The following is a 10,303-nucleotide window of genomic DNA, read 5'->3' on the forward strand; positions in this document are numbered from 1 at the left end:
AGATTCACACCATGGAGACAAGAAAGAAACAACAGCAAGAAACATTTCCAAGTCAGATTCCTAGATACCTGACAACAACATTGCAAATCTGGAAGTTGATAACCGATTTCAGGGGGTGTTTAGGCCCCGTTTAGTTCCCAAAAAATTTCACCCAAAAACATCACATTGAATCTTTGGATACCTAAATAGAGTATTAAACATAGATAAATCAAAAAACTAATTGCACAGTTATGTGCGAAATTGTGAGACAAATCTTTTGAGCCTAATTAGTACATGATTAGCCATAAGTGCTACAGTATCCCACATGTGCTAATGATGGATTAATTAGGCTCAAAAGATTCGTCTCGCGGTTTCCATACCAGCCGTGAAACTTTTAGTTGGTGAAATGAAAATTTTTGTGTGTCACATCATACTTTTGACCGGATGTCGGAAGGGGTTTTCGGACAAAAATGAAAAAAACGAATTTTGCGGCTGGCATAGAAATCGCGAGACGAATCTTTTGAGCCTAATTAATCCATCATTAGCGCATGTGGGTTACTGTAGCACTTATGGCTAATCACGTATAGGCCCAAAAGGTTCGTCTCACGATATCTCACATAACCGTGTAATTAATTTTTTGTTTTATCTATATTTAATACTCTATTTAGATATCCAAAGATTCGATGTGATGTTTCTGGATAAAAATTTTTGGGAACTAAACACGACCTCAATCAATTTTCCATACTCACAGCTGACCTTCATCTTTTCACTGCTAGATTTCGAGAAAAGAAAAAAAGATATGTTTCTTTCCAGTCCCAATGTAGAAGCTGAAGGATTCAAGATATGGTCTACTGGTTCGGCGCAGAAGACTCTGATGATTCCAGTTGCAGAAGTTTTTGCAGAGCTTTTAGACCATGTTTGGATCAAAAAAGTTTCTGGGATTTCTAGGAAAAAAATTTCTTCTTCTTCCAAACAGGACGGACTTTTTTAGGACTTTTTTTAGTCCCTAAAAATCAGTAGTCCTTTGGAAGGGACTTTTAGGAACATTTTCTCTCTTTCCACGCATTGTCCCTCTTCTCTCCCCTCTGTCGACGCCCGCCCACCCGTTTGTCGGCCGGCGTCATCCCCTCTTCTCTCCCCTCTGTCGATGCCCCCTCCCCGACGGCGCCACCCCCGTCTGCTCACCCCCTCTTCTCTCCCCTTTGCCGACGCCCACCGAGCTCTCGACGCGCGCCGTCCCCGCCCGCCAGCACCGCCCCCATCCGCCCTCTCTTCTCCCCACTCTTTCTGAGTGTACTATAGTACTTATACCTTATAACAAGATACTTTTAGTCTCTCTTTCCAAACAAGAGTGGCTATAAAAAAGTCCATGAGACTATTAGAAAAAAATCCAGGAACTACTAAAAGCCCCTGAATCCGAACAGACCCTTAGATCATCAGGTTTCCTGTGGATTAAAAAAAAAAGAAAATGTAACTAGACTGAACAAACAGGTCAGACATGTATATTGGCAATAAGTACGGTAAGAGATTTTACTTACCACAACTGAGGAGAACCAATCCATTCACTTTATTTCTGGTGTTTTGGAGCCCAGTCAGCTGTGCTCTCTCCACTGGAATATACAGCACGGTAGCATGGATTCGAATATCAAGTGATAGCATCTGACAGCCACTGCTTCTGCCTGCATGTCTGTGTCAGCAGAGAGATAGCCAATTTCAACTTTTGATGTTCTGGAGGCCCGAAAGAATCAAAGATGCTCGAATGCCGAAATGGAACATCGTCAGAGTGTTCTGTCAACAATAGACTTGTCAGAGTGTTCTGTCGATTGGGATTACGGTCAACACGTATGAGAAAAGAGAGTGAATCAAATTATTCAGGCCGCGTTTGTCCCCCTCCATAAGATAACTTATTTCTATTATTTTTCACGTACATGTTTCCCGAACGGCTAAACGGTGTATTTTTTACAAAATTTTTTATAGAAAAGTGGTTTAAAAAAATCATATTAATCTATTTTATTTTTTTCATAATTAATAATTAATTAATCATACACTAATCTATTATTATGTTTTTCGTACCGGGGTCACACAATCGAACACGGCCTCAGCAGGAGAAAAAAAATCATGAAATTACATCTTGGCGAATGGCCCTCGATTGAGAATGGACTTGTTTAAGGAAAAATTGCAAAAAACCATCTCAAGTTTCACTCTGAACTTATGATTGCGATTTATTACAAATAATTTACTTCTTAGGTTTGAGATTGTCTCTATAGTTGTTGGTTACACATTCTCGTGGCCACAGACCCTCAAACGCGGCAGCTACATGAACACAGAAGTCGTGGTCATCGTTTAAGCCAACTAGGCTAATCGAGATCATCAAAGGATGGGCTGTTGCGTCTGTGTCATTGGGTTTGGTGAAAACGGTTTTCTCTGACGAATTCAAGGTGGGGAAGATGAGATTGATGTGCCACTGTGGGAAAATGTGCTTGATGCCATGTGCAGAGAGGAACATGTGCAACTTGATTAACTATGTGCAAGACGCTCGACTAACATAGTAGGCTTCGTAATCACATTGACCAAAAGATATGCTAGGCTGTATAGAGCAGAAAAAGTAATACGAGAGTGTGTGAGTAGCGGTGATAGGGGATTTTCGAACCAAGCTAAATTAGAAAGAGCGTATTTACAACTAAGAGTACCGTTGTTTTTACAATTTTACTGTATTGAAACCAATTTTAAGAATTACCTTTCAACGAACTCTATTTTTAATGGTGTCATATATTCTATTTTCTCAAACACCCATGCATTGCAACAAGTCCATACAACTGATGATAGATTACATGGGTCCATAGAGAAAAGAGGCTATCCATATATACAACTGATGATGGATCACACAGTTCCATGGAGAAAAGAAATGACTTTTTTAAAGAAACCACTCTGTTTTTTTTAAAACGATAATTCTTGCACAGTAGAGAAATGTTAAGCCCGCCTGAGGTGGTTGATCACCGCCTGGTGCTGCTGGTCCATTGCCCTGCCACTTGCGGTGGAAGAACGGAGACTTCGTGTCCCCTGGCGGCTGTGCACCACGATAACTACCACCTCGATCTGCTCCCAGTCTCCCACCATCGTCATTGCTGCCCCCACTATACATGGCCATAAGGGCCGCCCGGCACGACACGGCACGGGCACGTTAGGGCACGACATGCTAAGGCACGGGCATGATAGGCACGACATGTCAGTCGTGTCGTGCCGTGTCGCATGCCATGCTTAGCAGTAAGTCCAAGCACGGCATAGAAGTGGTTTTAGCGTGCCGTGCCAGCACGTTTGGCCCGGCCGTGCCGCGCCGGCCCGGTTACAGACATCTCAGATCATAATTTCATAATTTTATTCACAAACTCAGCAAAATTTAGACAATCACAGAAATCATAGAATCATGAATTGAGACTCAATTACTCAAACCAGAAACCAACAAATACTTCAGCAATCAATCAAAAATTCAAAATAACCAGACAGTCTCAACTAAATAACAAAATTATCATTTATCACTTATCAGGCACATGCACTCAGGCAGTCAAACTCACAATTCACAGTCACAACTCACAAGTCACAGGCAAACAACCACAAAATATATTAAATAGAGCTGTTCGTGCAATGGCTGCCTTATTAAAAACCTATCTAGGTAAAAACTCACACCTCGTGAGAAAACCCTAGATAGGAAAAAAGAGTGCAGCTCAGCTCAAGTTTATAATTTTTCATACAATAGTTAAAATGTTTAAGTTATTACAGAACATTATTACAAGCTCATTCAGTCTCATTATCAAGAAAAAATTCACTGAAGGAAACTTCAAGTTCCTTGTCCTCGACAGTATGTTGTTGCTTGTCATTTGCTAGCTCCCAGTCCTTCATACAAGAGATCATCTCCACCGTGTCCAAGGTCAAGCATCGTCGTCGATCCTCCAAAATCCTGCCAGAAAGACTACAAGTAGACTCGAAAGAAATTGTTGAAGCAGACACCGATAGTATATCTTTAGCTAAGAGAGCAAGAACTGGATATGTAAGCTTGTGGTCTTGACACCAGTTCAATATATCAAAATCATCATCGTTGTACTGATTGACTGTGTCACTGTCAAGGTACGACGACAGCTCAGTGGCACTAATATGTGAACCAGCACTTGCTGCCTGCAGCAAAGCGGTAGCAGAACCCCTCCTAGATACAGAGGGTGATGGAGACACAAGTCCAACACCAAGAGTTTGAGAACCAACACCTGAAGAATTTTCCCCAAAGACCATACCCCAGTTGGTCCTCCTCTTACCAGGACCAGATGATGCAACATGGGTCTTTGCAATCTAACTGAACCAAACTTATCATTGTACTTTTCAAACATAGTATTGAGTTCAGCTCTAATTTGAGTTGAGTATGCAGAGTAATCAGTACCAGTTAGTGAAGATAAAACCCTGAGAACATTATGAAAACCTATCATTTTACCTCTAAGGTCTAGGATAAATGCAAAGGCATACAATGCAGGTATGTTTCTCCAATACTTAAGAAATTTAGTCTTCATAGGAACAACATAATGTCTAAGTAAATCATCATTCTCATATGCATGCAAATGTTGTGCTATTGAAAGAAGTTGATGAATCATAAGTGGAGATGTAGCATAATAAACACCAGAAATAACTACAGTAGCATCATAAAAAATCTCAAGAAATTCTAGAATCTTTTCAGCAACATACCAATGTGAGTCAGTTAGAAGTAAATTCTCATTAGGAGCTTTTGGGTAGTGACTGTCAATGAACACACCAAATGAGCTCCTACAAGGGACCAAATGCTTAAGCATGAGATATGTAGAATTCCATTTAACATCCATGTCAAGACCAAACTTACGAGGCCGAACCCCCAGAGCAATGCAATAACTTTTAAATCCAACAATCCTTAAGTTAGAAGAGTTCAAGAAAGAGATGGCAGTCGCCTCAAGATAAGGCTTCAACCTTTTCAAACCAGACTTAACAATCAAGTTTATAATATGGCAAGCACATCGCTGATGCATAAACATGTTACCAATATAACCATTAATGCTAGGTGTCAGCTTATCCATAGCAGTAGTATTAGATGATGAATTGTCTAGGGTAACAGAGAACACCTTATCCTTTAAACCATACTCATCTAGAACAAGAAGAACACGTTCAGCAATGTTTTGGCCAGTGTGAGACTCATCAATGAGCCGAAGAGCAAGAAGCCTTTCCTCTAAGCACCAATTAGAGTTAACAAAGTGAGCAACCACACTAATATAGTCCTCCTTAGCATTCCCAGACCAAATATCAGAAGTTATAGCAATAAAGGACACGCTAGTCTGCAATATATTCATAAGCTTAGCACGACAAGTATTGAAAAGCTTAACAAAATCTCTAGTGGTTGTTTGCCTAGAAACATCAGTAAATCTAGGATTATGTGCAGTTCTAATATAGTCTTGAAAAGCAACAGATGCACCAAAAGAAAGGGGTAGATCAGTACGTGCAATTAGCCTACACATTTCAGTACGAGCAACATCAGGATCATACTCCCAATGACGAACAGTGCCATCAGGGCTATATTGCAGAAGAGATTGATGCATGTTCTTACGACCAGCCTTAAGTTTGCAAGCGCTAGCATGTCTTTTAAGATGACCAGTACCCCCAGTTGATTTAGCAGACAAAACAATTTTGCAAATATGACACTTAGCATACTTTACCTCCATACCTTGCTCGATTTGCTTGATCTCTTCGAAGTCGTTCCATACCTCGGATCGACACATTCTGGTTCGCTTGTGGGCAGTGGCTGATGACGCGGCGGCTTCACCGGCGCCATCTGCTTCATCGGCATCGGTGGCGCCACCAGTGCCAACACCCACATCAGCACTGCTACTGAACACCTCGACGTCGTCCTCGTCATCCCCTCGTTCCCCCAACAACCTTAGCTCGTCGTTGATGATCATCGGGTCACCATCGTCTGATATGTCGAGGTCGGCAGTCGGCCCTCCGGCTCCTCGACAGCGTGCACCGCACTTGCCAGGCACTTCGAGGAGCACCGGCCAACGACCTAGAAGATATTAGGAAATTAGGGTTACGGTTAGGGTTAGGGTTAGGGTTAGGAGGCCGAGACCCGAGAGCAGCGAGAAGGGGAGAGGGAGAGCTCACCTGTGCTGCTAGAGCACCGGAGTTGCCTAGATTGGTGGGTGGGTACATGAGCCGAATCGACAGCTTTGCTCACTCCAGCCGAGTGTCGACCAACGGAGCCGTGCGTGGCGGCGTCGTGTCGAGGTTCGGCGGCGACGACTGATGGGTCATGGGAGGAGCCAGGCTGCCGGAGCCAGAGATGACGAGGGAGCGGGAGGATGTGAGGGCTAGAGCCGCTAGACGACGGCGGCGACGGGAAGAGAAACTGAGAAAGCCGAGGAGAGGCGAGACCGTTAGAGGAGAGGAGACGACAAGGCGGCAAGAAAATGCGAGGCGACGGACGAGGGTTAGGGTTGCCGATTCGGCGCCCCCTTTTAAACGGCGGCGGATGGCCTCTCCAACGGGCCTCCTCCCCTCCCAGGCCAGCCGCAGACCATCCGACCGTTGATGCGGGCCATATCGGGCCGTCGGCATTAACGGGCCGTGCTCGTGCTGGCCCAGCGTGCTGGGGTTACGGCCCAAGCTCGGCACACTCACTTGGGCCGGGCCGGCACGGGCACGAATTGTACCGGGCCAGGCCATGTTCGGGCCGTGTTTTACCGGGCCGTGCTCGTGCTTTCAATAAGGCCCGGCCCATATGGCCATCTATAGCCCCCACCCCATCCGCCACTGCCGGTAAGCAATCTACCTCTCGAGGGCTACCGTTGACGACCTCGGAAAAAATACATTATCAAGAGTAAATTTTACAAAATTATAAGTGCTTTGACTAAATTATTACAAAAACTACAGATTTAAGATTGTATATCACAAAACTATAGATTTAGCACTACATTTCTTAGGAAACTACAGATTTAAAGTCTGATATGATAAAATCACAGATGTAGTGGTGAAACTATCAAAGCACTGCGTGTTTTCAGACTTTCACTATTGTCATTTTTAAGTTACAAAAGTTGTAGTTTTGTGATAGCATGACTTAAATCTATAGTTTTGTAAATAAAATAGTATTAAATATGTAGTTTTGTGATACACACCCTTAAATATGTACTTTTATGATACTTTAATGAAACCATACGTAGTTTTATGAAATTTACTCTTTTTTAAATTATATTCACTTCATAGTTAGTACTCGACTCAGTAATTCTGAAAAAAAGCAGTGTTTGTTTCAAATTCTGAATGGAACGTCACAACTGAATCAATTTCTTTTTCGTTTCCGAATTTCTGAGTGCCACATGCCAAATGCACCAAATTTGTTAGTCGCAACTTCATATTATAAGTTGTTTTAGCACCCACTAAATTTATATAAATACTAATTAATCTCTCTATGTATACACGCATTAATACATGGAGCACACCGTGTTTTCTTTGAAAACTAGACCACATAATGTTGGCAGGTGGCAGCCAGCCAGCCAGCCACACTGTTGAGACAGATATAAATTGGCCCTTTCATTCTTCTTGCTGATTTTCGCAAACAAAACGCACAGCAGTAATAAAAATCCTGATTGATTTCTGTTTAACACCTTGGCTGGAACTGTAGGCACAACAAGTCCAAGTCTCCAGGAGAGACCTCGACCAGAAGAAGGCCATCAATGGAGTGGTTTGTAAGATCATAATCATGATTAATATTATGTGATGAATAATTGGCTTCTAAATTGATAGAATTTGGTTTGGAAACGATTATGGTGTTGGTGTGAGTGTGTGGGACTAATGTGGGTCAGGTTGCGATATCTGTGCCCAGAAATGGTTGGTTTATCTCTGTGTGCAGGTGACTTGAAATTTACTGTGGTCAATGGCTGGTAAGGTCGGGATGCCATGTGACATGGTTGGATTGGAGTCGTGATCCTTGGAGGTCAATATCGGTCAACAGCGGTAGAATCGTGACTACCCTCAGGGAAGAGCTGAGGTCCGGACGATCAGGATGCCGGGTGACGATGTTGAATACGAGGTGACATATGGTAAAGGGACACCGTGTAAAATGGAATCGTAACGGGCTTCACAGGTTGTATGTGTAAGCGCCGGAAAATTACGGAGTAAATCGGATTACAATTAGATGAGGAAAAAGAAAAGGAAAGTGGAACAGTAGCACAACAGTGTAGCTTGCCGATTACTGTAGCACATGGATCGCTGTCATGATGCTGCGAGACTGTAGCATGCAGATGCTGTACGTGCGAGGGAGTTCGCTTCGGTCACGGAATTTGCCTCGGTCGGCCGTGCGGCTAAGTGTCCGGTCGAGTTCGACTAATTATTTAGTTTGAATCGTATCCGATGTTAGAGATTATTTTCAATATAAATAAAGACCGAGGAGTATCGTTTTGGTATGTTTTTATGAGATTTAGAATTTGAAAATTTGAGTTGAATAGTTGTTGATTTACAATTTTGAGAGGAACGCTGTTTGTGCGCTTTGTAAATATCTGTTGAAGCAATAAAGTTGAGAGTATCCTATCTACGTCTTCTGCTTTTATCTACTGGTGGTTTTCTGGATCCTAACGATCTGATCGGTGACACAGGAGCGGCGGGATTAAGTTAATCTTAGGAGCGGCATAACCAGATTGACGGCGACACAGGAACGACGTTAGAGGTAATATCAGGAGCGGCGTAACTAGAGGTAATCTTTTATTTCTGCTAAAAGATTTTTGGGTTTTGATTCTACCTACCATTCACCCCCTCTCTGGTAGACGTGGTTAACTCTGTTTCGATCCTACAAGTGGTATCAGAGCCTCGTTTGCATCTTTTTGGATTTTTATTTGATCTTCAGTTGCTATAGCTAATAAATTTTCAACTAAGCCACATGTGTTCGATGGTACTGATTTTTCCTATTGCTGCAAAAAGATGAAATCTTATATTATGGCTGAGGATTATGATATTTGGTTAAAAGTTGAAAACTCCTATGAAATTCCTGATCAGAATAATACTACTGCTCGAAAAACTCAATTTGAAAATAATTGCAAAGCTCGCAATATTTTACTTAATGGAATATCTCGTTCTGATTTTATCACGCCCCAACCCTATGAACCCCCCTAGGTCGGGCCTGTGCTCTAGGACATCAAGACTTCCCTCACACAACCAACACACATGTCTTTTCTGCGCACTTTGTCCTCACTCATGCGCCAGGCCAAGCACACTTAACCTTGGAGTTCTCTCGAGATAAGCTTCCGGAAAAGAAGTTGCAACTTGTTGATATGAGTATCTATCAAATCCTATTAAGCCTTGGGCTGGGATGTTACAGATTTCGATCGTGTTTCTCATCTTGAAACTGCGAATGAGATTTGGACAACCCTAAATAATTTTCATCAAGGGACTTCACATCTCAAGGAACTTCGCAAAGATGTTTTTAAGAAAGAGTACATGAAATTTGAGATGAAATCTGGAGAGTCCTTGGATGATTATCTTGCTCATTTCAATAAAGTTTTAAGCAATCTTCGATCTATTGATGTTTCTTTTGAAACAAATTATTCTCAATCTGAAGTTTCTCGATACTTTTTGAATGGTCTTGATATGTCTATTTGGGAGATGAAAGTTACATCTATTCAGGAGTCTGTAGACATGTATGCTTTGACTTTAGATTCTCTTTACATGAGACGACTATTCTTTCTCGTAAAGTTGATTCTAAATCTAGTGCTTTGGTTTCTCCCTCAACTTCATTGCAAGTTGGTGCTTCATCGTCGAATCCTACCATTCTTGATTTGATTAATACCATGTCCGATGAGCAACTAGAACAATTCGAGGAGGAGGATTTGGCTTTTGCTGCTAACAAAATTTCTCGAGCTATGAATAATGTTAGATACAGGAAAAGAGGAGGTCCAACTCGTTGCTTCGAGTGTGGAGCACTTGATCACATTCGTTGGCGTTGTCCTAAGCTTGGGAGAGCCAAGAAGGAAGACAATGGTGGAGATAAGACCGAGAACGACAAGCCTAAGTTCAAGAGCACATTCAAATGAAGGAAAACCAAGGAGGACCTCAAAAAGTTGTTGGCTCAAGTCTGTGTCCCCTTTGAGCCACTAAGCGATGTAGATGGCGAGAGTGAAGAAGATGAACATAAAGGAAGGAACATCTCTGGTGTTTGCCTTATGTCGCGTGATGAATCAGATTCAGAGGGTGAGGATAATGAGGTAAGTTCTCTTGAACAAGCAATTCTTATTTTAAGTGCAAAAAATAAAAAATGTGAGAAGATGTATAAGAAAAG

The sequence above is a fragment of the Oryza brachyantha genome, chromosome 11 (assembly GCF_000231095.2).
Source record: "Oryza brachyantha chromosome 11, ObraRS2, whole genome shotgun sequence".
NCBI classification, from domain to species: domain Eukaryota; kingdom Viridiplantae; phylum Streptophyta; class Magnoliopsida; order Poales; family Poaceae; genus Oryza; species Oryza brachyantha.